The sequence below is a fragment of the Grammomys surdaster genome, unplaced genomic scaffold (genome assembly GCF_004785775.1).
Source record: "Grammomys surdaster isolate TR1022 unplaced genomic scaffold, NIH_TR_1.0 278, whole genome shotgun sequence".
In the NCBI taxonomy this organism is placed as follows: Eukaryota; Metazoa; Chordata; class Mammalia; order Rodentia; family Muridae; genus Grammomys; species Grammomys surdaster.
In genome coordinates this window covers 8,094,080-8,105,419 of record NW_021604719.1, presented here as the reverse complement: position 1 = coordinate 8,105,419, position 11,340 = coordinate 8,094,080, and the positions used below count along the sequence as shown (strand labels likewise).

Here is an 11,340-nt window from a genome sequence, read left to right as displayed (position 1 = left end):
AATCTGTCTCACTCAGCTGCTGGTAGGACCTCTCAGAGGACAACCATGCTAGGCTCCTGTCTGTAAACACATTATAGCATCAGTAATAGTGTCAGGCCTTGGTGACTACCGTCCCCCCATGAGATGCCTTTCCTTCACTCTCTTCTCCATGTTTGTCTCTGTTCTTTTAGATGTGAACAATTCTGGGTCAGAAATTTTGACTGTGGGTTGATAACCCCATCCTTCCACTTGGGGCCCTGTCTATCTCCTGGAGGTGAACTCCTCGAGTTCCCTCTCCCCACTGTTGGCTAAGGTCACCTCCATTGAGTCTTTAGTCTTTCACCTCCCAGAATTTTGGGACTTTCTAGAGTGTCCCCCTTCCTCCCACCACCAGAAGCTACATATTTCCATTCATTCTCCTAGTCCTCTGGGTTTCTCTCCTGTCCCACCATCCTCCATAATTGATCCTGTTCCCCTTTTCCCTTCCCATCACGTCTCCCAACCAGGTCTCTCCATCCTTCTCCCTCCTGTGATTATTTTGTTTCCCCTTATAAGTGAAATTGAATCATCCTAACCTGGACCTTCCTGCTTGGTAAACTTCCTAGGGTCTATGGGTTGTAACCTGGGTATTCTGTACTCTTTGGCTAATATCCACTTATCAGTGTGTACATACTACATACTGTCTATGACCTTTTGGGTCTGAGTTACCTCACTCAGGATGATATTTTCTAGTTCTATCCAAACCATTTGCCTTCAAAATTCATGATGTCCTCGTTTTTAATAGCTGAGTAGTATTCCATTGTAAACGTATAAATGAACCACATTTTCTGTATCCATTCTTCAGCTGAGGGATGTCTTTGTTGTTTCCAGCTTCTGACTTACAAATAAGGCTGCTATGAACATAGTAGAGCATATGTCTTTGTGGTATGGTGGAACATCTTTTGAGAATATACCCAGGAGTGGTATAGCTGGATCTTCAGGTAGATATATTTCCAACTTTCTGAGGAACTGCCAGATTGATTTCCAGAGTTGTCTTTAGAAGTTTTATAGTCATAAAAAAACACATGATCAAATGATGATATTTCAGGTAAGATAGCATATTGGAAAGTCATCTCTGAGTGACCCAGGGAAAGAATAGCCAGTATAAAAAAACTGTAGACTCTACTCAATTAGGAGAAATGGCTGACAGGAGAAAAAGTCAGCACAGGTGGGCACTCTTCAAAGAATCCAAAGGAACAGCCATCAGCAGCTTTCAGTCAGTGCCTTGTCACATGGTGCTCTAGCTGGAGAAAGCTCAGTAGTACCTTCTAGAAAGTTTCCTCATTTCCTCGCCTCTGCCATTGCTATGACAACAAACTAGAGAGATACTTGCTGTGCTAAGGAAGATGTACTTCCTGTACTTTGGTGGAAGGGAAAGGCAGAAGGGATATAGATTGGCATACATTTCTGGGACACAATGGAGTCAATATAACACATCAGAAAAAAGTGGTCTTCAACATATGATGCAGCAAATATTTGATATCTGCACATAGAGGAACAAAATTCAATACACACATTTCACTCTGGTTAAAAATAAATTCAAAAGAACCAGAGACCTCAATGAAACTTTAAAAGTGCTAGAAGAAAACATAGGTCAGATGGATAAGATATAGGCAAGGATTCCAAAATAAAAGGATTCCCATAGCACAGGAAATAATACCAATCATGAAGTCTATAATTATAAAGATTTATAAACTGAAAATGCTCCTGCCAAGTAAAAGCTACAAGCAGCAGAATGAAGAGATTTCTTGGGGGGTGGGTAACAAACTGGATATCAGGAAGATATGCCAGAAATTAAAAATGAAATATATCAATCAAAAAGGACAACAGAAAGCATCAACAGACAATATCAATTGAAAGAAGATAGCATTACTGAGTATAGCAAAGGTTGGCAATTATTTACTTCCAGGGCTTGACATATATAATGCCATGTTTTGTGCCTTTTAGGGATGTTGATAAGAGGCCTGTTATCATTATGACATATTTGTCTCTATAGTGGAGGTTTTTCTCTTCAAAGGTTCTAAATTTTGTCTTTGCTTTTCTAATATTTTATATCTTTACTATGATGTATCATGAAAAAATCTCTGACCATGCCTCTTTGAAGTTCTAAATGTCTTTTGTGTTGGGAGATCTATTTCTTTCTCTGAATATGGGAAATTTTCTGCTGTATTTCATTACATGCATTACCTATACAAGTAGGGTTTATCTTCTCTTTTTTGGTCCCATGGATTCTTAGGTTTGGTCTCTAGAATGTATCCCAGAATTGTTGGCAATCTTAAGCATTATTAATTTGTTTCACTATAAATATCTGTAAATGTGTTATTGTTTTGCCTATGGTCCAACCATGAAAAATTTCATGTACTTATTGAACATTATTATTTCATCTTTTGAGAACTGTCTATTCAGCTAACTAGAGCAGGTATTGGTTAGAATATTTGCTTTCAAAATATGATGGCAACATAAGAACATTTCAAGAGATGCATGAATCTAAGCACTTAATTACTTCTGAACCAACACTGTATCAGAAACTTTTCACAATACTATACACGAGTTTGAAGAAAGCCTCATTCCTCAGCACACAGGAGATGCCACATTACTGAGAGAAACAGAGGATCAGAGGAGAGCAGTGAAGCAATGTGTCATGTGAAATTCAGCAACACCCCAATATTAATATGGATGTGACAAATTTTCATACCTTCCTTGTTTTACTTTTATTATAATTTTTCATGCAATATATTTCTATTATCTATTTCCTTTCCCAAAGCCTCCCAAAGCCTCCTTACCTACTTATCCAACTGATCCTTCCTCCTCTTGTTTCGTGCATTTTAGCTTCTTTCAAGAGTTCCTCATCACCCTTGGTTCCTAGTTGATGTCTGATGTATTTTGGAGTCAATACTCGTTGTCTATGCTTCTTCAAGTTCCACGAACTTTAATATACTTTCTCACTGTCATTCTGTGGCCCGCATGTAATTGTCTCGCCAGCAAGAACGCACGCGGGCACCAGGATCCTTCCGCAGAAAACGTTTATTCCAATAAAAAGGAGGAAAGACCCCGGGCCCAGAAGAGGCACTGTTTATATACCCTTGGAGCGGCGTGTCCTCTTCTGATTGGCTGCTTACTCGTTACCCGCCAAAACGCTCCGGGATGGGCTGTGACTTTGGCGCGCTTTTATCATAGCACATGTGTGGTTTACTTGTTTACTTGGAGGAGCACCAGATGCCAGCGCCATCTTGTAATGGCGAATGCTGTCACCACAAGCCGCGGCTTTCCACATCATTCATTTTATAAAATTCTAAGCTTTTTGCCTCCTTTTCCTCACTATCTTGAGCCCTACTTTCTTTTCCCACTTCCTCCTTCCCTACCCTCATCCTCCTCTAGCTCCTGCTTCTGCTCTTGCTCCTGTTCCTCCTCTTCCTCCTCCTCCTCCTCCTCCCCCTTTTCCTCCTCCAGCTCCTGTTCCTCTTCCTCCTCCTCCTCCTCTTCCTCCTCCTCCAGCTCCTGTTCCTCCTCCTCCTCTTCCTCCTCCAGCTCCTGCTCTTGCTTCTCCTTCTCCTCCTCTTCCTCCTTCTCCTCCTTCCCCCATTTGTTCCAGTTTTGGAAACAATTATTGACACAGCTTCAAGCTTAATTTTCTTCTTTTGCCTACAACCTGAATATTGATGAATTCATGAATTCAATTGTTTCTAATAAAATGCCTTTTGATTTCTAACATTTATTTTCAAATTTTTCTTAGCTTTTTTTTTCATTTTTCTTACATCACCCACTAGTCCTTACATATTATTCACTTTATCTTTAAGGATTTATATTATTATTTGCACTACTGGGAACTAAATCTATTGACTAATACATTCTAGGCAAAGAATGGACCACTGAACTGTAGCAAATTTAACAAATTAGTCTGTTTAAATTTTTGGTCTAATATGTCTAAAATTAATGACTGGATTGAGCTATAGGAGTCATTTTCTGTTACTTGCTTTATCTCATTTTGTGTTTCTTCCTTGTTGGTTTTCTTTGTTTTGTTTTCAGAAGAGAGTTCTTGCCATATTTCTCAGGCTGATCTGAAACTTCTGAGCTCAAAATATCCTCTCATTTTAGTCTCCTGAATAGCTGATACTATAGCTCCTGGTTTATGGGCTTTAGTCTTTGGATGTTTTGGTTTGGTTTTGGTTTTGGTTTGTTTTCCTTCTCCTCTTTTTGGTGTGAGTGAGGCTTTGTTGGTGGTGGTTATGATTTTTGGTTTTAGACATTTTCATAACCATAATTTTTGTTGAGAAAAAATATGTTCTTAAATAATACAGACCGAAAATATTTCTATAATATAGTTTATGTTAGACTTCCAGGTGAGTGGCAATCAGTTGTGCTTACTAACCCTACAGAGGTTGGAGCCTTTTATTCCTTTATTATCTTTTGTCTTCTCTGTTATATTTGAATACCATAAAGCCCCTTCATAAATAAATTGGATTTAAGATATTTAGTACTGGAAATATGTTGATGCTGTAATGAAACAAGGAAAAGAAAGAGGCTTTCTACAACTTTAAGACATTCATTCTAAGTCCCCTATTGTTATTGTAGTGAGGGGAGGGACCAAGGTAGCATTCTATGGAGTTGCTCCTCATTGTATTACGAATCTTGGATTTGGGGGTATTACATTCAGAAATGTTTCATGTTATCTGTTATTTTCCTATCGTTGTGATAAAATGTCCTAGCAAAGTAATTTAAAGAAAAAGGGTCTATTTGACTTACAACTTCAAGAAATCCAAGGAAATCAAACAGATAATCCTATTACATAGGCAGTTAAAAAGCAGAGAGCAGTGAATTAATGAGTATTGCTCATTTTCTTCATTTTTATATTGAAGTATAGGAAATGAGGCTGCCCACAGTGTACTTTGCTTCCAAAATCAGTGAAGATAACTAAAACAATCCACTTCAGACATGCACACACGCCAATCTAACACAGACAATACCTCACTGAGACTTTCTTCCCAGGGAATTCTAGATAATGTCAAACTGACAATGAAAACTAATTATCAGGCACATAGGTTCAGCTGAGACATAAAAACTAGAGTTGACTAATACCCTGATTGGTTAAGGACAGGTCTCTGGGTTGTTTTTGTTTCTTTGCTCGTTTATTTGTTTTCTTTGAAGAATAGACATTTACTATGGAGAATTCTCCAACGATATTTTTAATACTTTCTCATTCTTCACACTGAACACTTGTAATTCCCACACAAGGAATGCCAAGATAGGAGGGTAGCCACAAGTTCAAGGCCAATCTTGGATACATAGTGAGTTCAAGAACAACATCAGCAAGAAAGACAAAGAGACAGAAAGAAAGGTAGAAGTAGAGGGAGAGACAGAGAAAAAGAGAGAAAGAGACAAATAACAACAATAAGAATGATAATAATAATATTAATAGCAATAGTAATAACAGATGTTTACATTTATCCTTATCCTCAGACACAGATAATTTTTCAGGATTGTTTAACCTGAAAACTTTATGATGGTTTTGATCAGGGTAGTGGACATGTGGGTTCTGTAGCTCTGACATAAACAGTGAACAAGAACCTTTTCTGAGCATTTGCTGTGGAGTTCTCATTTTGTTGAAAGGCATCAGTATGGCTTTATATTCTCCCTGTGATGTAGCTTGTGTGGGTTTTATATTTATCCTGATTATCAGGATTGTGCCTTCAGGTCTCCAATTCATTGTGTATGAATTTCAGTAACAAGCACTTCATGCTTTAATATCTATTTTTATTTGCATATATGCATCAGAGACCATTTTATGATATCAGTATAGTCATTCTAGCCAAACCTAACATATATAAAAAATAAAAATTATAGATTTTCCCTCATGGAAATAGATTTAACAGTCTTCTCTCAGATATTCAATAAGTCACTCGGGGTAACTAAGATGACTCAACAGACAAAGGTGACTGCATAAACCTAATGATCTGAGTTTGGTCCCTAGAACCTACATAAAGATGAAAGGAGAGAATAAACTCCACAAATTTGTCCTCTACTATGGACAAATGCTCTATGGCACATATACATATGTCTCCCTTGCTCTATCTCTCCTCTCCTTTCTTTCTGTGTCTCTCTATCGCTCTGTCTCTCTGTCTCTCCCTGCTCCTCCTCCTCCTCCTCTTCCTCCTTCTCTCTCTCTCTCTCTCTCACACATACACACACACAAATAAATTGCAATTTTTAAAAGTGCAGTGGGGAATAGGCACATATGTTTCTCTGACCCTCTTCACTGTTTATCAGTTTTCTATCATTGCAATACCCAAACCATGATCTAAGCAACAACTCTGGCTTCACGGGGACTTGTCCACCTGAAATTCTCAGGTAAATCTTTTCCTCTTTGCTTCTGTTGGACACCTCCAGCATAGACAGCTCATAGACTTCAAATTAGTTAAAATATACTCTTACCTCTATATGAGGTTGAGGAGCACCCGAGTAGGCCTTTTCTGCCCGCTCCCCCCTCCCCCCAGCGCCGCTCCGGCTGCACCACGCTCTCTCCACGCTGTCAGGCTAGCACCGCTGTCCTCAGCTGTCACCATGATCATCTACCGGGACCTCATCAGCCATGATGAGCTGTTCTCCGACATCTACAAGATCCGGGAGATCGCAGACGGGCTGTGCCTGGAGGTGGAGGGCAAGATGGTCAGTAGAACAGAGGGTGTCATCGATGACTCGCTCATTGGTGGAAATGCTTCCGCTGAAGGTCCGGAGGGCGAAGGCACTGAAAGCACAGGAGTCACCGGTGTTGACATTGTCATGAACCATCACTTACAAGAAACCAGCTTCACAAAAGAGGCCTACAAAATTACATCAAAGACTACATGAAATCACTCAAGGGCAAACTTGAAGAACAGAAACCAGAAAGAGTAAAGCCTTTTATGACTGGAGCTGCAGAGCAAATTAAGCACATCCTTGCTAATTTCAATAACTAACAGTTTTTTATTGGTGAGAACATGAATCCAGATGGTATGGTTGCTCTCCTGGACTACCGTGAAGATGGTGTGACTCCATTCATGATTTTCTTTAAGGATGGCTTAGAGATGGAAAAATGTTAACAAATTGGATATATCCCCTGTCACCGTAATTGGCTGCTGCTTACCATCCAGACAACACCAGGACTTAGGACAAATGGGACTGACGTCATCTTGAGCTTTTATTTTGACCGTGATTTATTTGGAGTGGAGGCATTGTTTTTTTTTTTTTTAAGAAAAAAACATGTCATGTGGGTTGTCTAAAAATAAAGTGCATTTAAATTCAAAAAAAATGTACTCTTACAGTTAAAGGCTGATTGACATTTAAAACTAAGATTTGTGTGTGATTGAACATTTAAACAACACAGTTAATTTATTTTAAATGGAAATCTTCTTCAGATAACTGAATATGGGTTTTATAAGAGTCTGTTTTTGTCTACCTTGGAGACTTATTTTCCAACAACTGTTGACCACTTTTAGTAACTATTAAATAGACATTTAAGATTGAAATAGCTGTCTGCAGGCATTCCTGCAAATTAATACTGTTTTGCTGCATTCCTTTTTTTTTTTTTACAATTACTGTTTTGGCTGTCCATAAATTAATGTCTAGCAGTGTAACAATGTAAACATTTATTCTTTTAATTTAAATTTCTCGACACAAGAGGTGCTTCCAAAATAAAGTGTAATTATTCAGCTCAAGAAAGGCAGATGGAAATGACAGAGTAAATAGATCTCTTATATAGTTCTTTCTACATGTAATGATGATGCTGAGTCCGAATTTTTCTTGGTTGAAGCATTGTTTTTCATCTTTAGTTTGTGTTCTTAGACATAATCTCCCCAAATCATCTTATGTTATCACTTTTCCCTCCCTTCCTTCTTCCCCTTTTCTTTCTTTCCTTCTTTGTTTTTCAAATTACAAGTCTATTTGGTTACTCTTACTCTTTCAACACTCAAATGGACAAGCAAGACCTTTGTTTATGTATTCTGTCTGCTTCAGGACCCCCCTTTTCTTCTCATTATCAAATGGATTCCCCACTACCACCTGTTTAAAGAGATGTTAGATAACAATATCCTCAATAGATAATTCAGTCTGATCTGTATGTTGGTGTGGCTATTCCTCTCATACATAGTCCAGAGGTAGGAATCTCAGGACTGTGGAATGGCGGTGTGTTCACCAGTGATACGACACCCTCTCCCTTTTTGCCTATTGTGATGATGTCCTGAGTCTACAGTGACTGTCGACATTGTGCCCCACATGCTTCAGTGAAGGAGCAATCTTTAAATCTGAATCAATGTTTTTAAAAGCCTGCCTTGGGCAAAATAGTAACATGATGGACTATAATAGATGCCAAAAGAATACAACTGGGCCACTGTGTGTGGAGTCAGTGGGAGAAGATGCACGTAGTTCTGCAGTGGCTTGATGTGCCAAGGTAGGTTGATACTAGGAAGTGGGATGGGGGAGGGGGAACCTGTAGGAGGTGGGAGGGGATCAGAATATAAACTGAATCAATAAACAAATTAATGAAAAAATAATTTGAAAAAGAATAAAAAGCTGGATAAAGCTTGAGGATATTTCTTTCATTCCTGCTAGACAGATCCTAAGAATCTGTTTCTTTAGCTCCCTCAGTTCTATATTTAAGCTTTATCTCTCAATCTTGAAGTTCATTCATATTGCTAACTTTTAAAAACATATTTTAAAGGAGCTTAGCACTCCAGAGCCCATGCTAGGCTTGAATTCAGAATCTTGTTGCCTCTACCCCCATGATTCTAGGATAGCAGGTGTGCACCACCACAACCAACTGCTACACTAAACTTAATTAGTTTATTTATCAAGTCAACAGCCGCCTTTGTGTTTTTAGGAACCAGAAAATATTTTAAAAGATAGAAATCATAACCAAAGGCAGTTCACCTATCTTTAAATATGAATGTATATAAGGGTTGGAGTGTATAGTATAGACAGATGAGCTCCTTTGGGACAATGATCACAATTAGAAAATCCATTTCAATGACTATATTTATCACTTGTTATATTTTTCATCCCCGGTCATTCTTATGGAACAAATGCATCACTTATTTATGGAAACAAATTAATATACTTTTCAACCAGATACATATAGGGATAGAAGGGTGAGCACTAAAATAATTGATAATTATTACAAGTCGGGTATTCAGGCTACGCCAAATAAACCAAGATTTATACATATAGCCAATACTTTAACACTGGTAAATTATGATGCTACATGTCACTATATGCTTCAGCATTATATTTTTGACAACTTTTAGAAATCTGTCCACATTGTGTGTGTGTGTGTGTGTGTGTGTGTGTGTGTGTGTGTATGACAGACTAGCAGTCACTTTGAGAAATCTATATGAAGCTACAACCAACATATTAACCATTTCTAAGAAAAAAATTGTAAACGAGTAACTTAAACTTAATAGAAACAAGAAAGTTGCCTCAAAAGGGAGCAGTTACTCACTGTTTATTAGAAACAATTTTAGCAGTTTGTGGAGAGAATATTACTTTCATTTTGATATGCAATCACTAGTGTATCATGGTAGACACTTTCTAAATTATATTTCTCAATATTATGTGACATTTCTCTCACAACTGTGCTTCTAGTTTCTCAATATGATAATCTTTTTATGCAATTCAATTTAAAATGGTTAACTTTACATGAGCTTACCACAAAGAGATGTTCAGAGCAGAGCTTGAAGGAGAATGTGTAAATGGGGGGTGGGGGCAGCCCGCAGGGAGACATACCTCCAGAATGTGAGAACAGTAGACTTTCAAATACAATCTCTCAAACTCGTATAAAATGGCTCTGGAATCAAGAGTAACATATATTCCTACTCCTAGTACTCCTACAGAGAGATGAGAGGTGGAGAACAGAAAAATCACACCCAAGTTCCCAGGCCAACCTGAGGTACATGGCATGGCAGAAATGGAAGACATTCTGCCCTCAACAAAGTAGATGGAGAGAAGAGACTCCTAAAAGTTGTCCTCTGATATATACCCATTTGACATGACAGGCACATGCCTACGGGCTCACAGGCTTGCAAAACCTCACCAGTAGTGAAGGGAAAAGAATTGGTTCTGCAGCTTTGTATTTCTCTATAATCTAGTTGATAGTCCCAGAAGACTTACTAGGAAAGAGCTTAATTGTGGGCAAGGTAAAACATATCCATGGGTGATTAAAAACTGCCAATAAGGGATATATCTGCACACTTATCATGAACCTTGTGTGAGATCCAAATAGAATACTATGAGGTTCATTACATGAATTTTGCACTGTAGCCTCAAGTTGGAAATTTCACAATGGTGTAGTGAGACTAGCAGTAATATATACTCTCAATTAGTATATTGTCTGAAGATGCCTAGTATATCATCTCTGTATCATAAGTATATAAAATATGCAGAATTAATTTTTCAGATTCCATCAATGCCTAGGATTTGCAGTTGATTTGGAAATATATATCAGAAAAGAAGAGCATCGTTCACTACTGGCCATTGAAGGCTGAGATAACAGGAATGTATTCATGCTTCTCTGAAACGTTTGCCTTTGGGTTATTTGTTATGAGAGATTATAGCATCTGGTTTCAGAGGCTCTAAAGTTCTTCTCAAAATTTTTAGTGCTTATGCTTCATAAGACAGTCCTTTTCAGGGGGTCCTTATGTATTTATCTTTCCTGAAAAAGAAATTTGTAAAAGTAAAAATTTGTTAGATTTATTAATGTGTATTATAGCCATTTACATTAAACAAGTTCATAAGAACATAGTTCTACATGTGATGTGCATGTATATATATATGTCAGCATGAGTGTATATTATGTGTGTGCATGACTGTGTGTGTCCTCATGTTTATGTGCACGTGTGTGTGCATACGTGTGCATGCTTCTGGAGACCAGAGCCAGTGCCTCACAAATGCTCAGTGTGACATAAAGATAGAAATGTACATGAGCTCCAGTCTGTATAAAATAACCAAGAAAGCTAGTGCCCAGCCTTCATTTGTATGGAAGATTTTTACCTCAGCTCTTTTATTAACTTCAGACCAAGCCTATGAAAACATTATTAAAAGTGTGGAGGAGTTGAGTGCCACAACATGACTACATCTCCAGAGTGAGAATGCATGTTTCTCCTCAGGTACTTGAAACATTTATTGCATAGACCACACACAGATGATAAGACTATTGGATACACTTCATAATTAGATATGAAGAAACTACAATTCCTAACTCAAAACAACACTAACTTTTCAAAACTACTTCCATATGCCATTTTTATTAGTGTGTAAATATATTATTTTTCTCCATGATATGATTTTGGTTTTCTT

The 11,340-nt window shown here is 37.9% G+C and overlaps 1 pseudogene; it reads left to right on the top strand.

Annotated features, from left to right (window-relative positions):
• Nucleotides 1-6,576: 6,576 nt before the first annotated feature.
• Nucleotides 6,577-10,505, top strand: LOC114629209 (annotated as a pseudogene).
• The last annotated feature ends 835 nt before the right edge of the window (nt 10,506-11,340 follow it).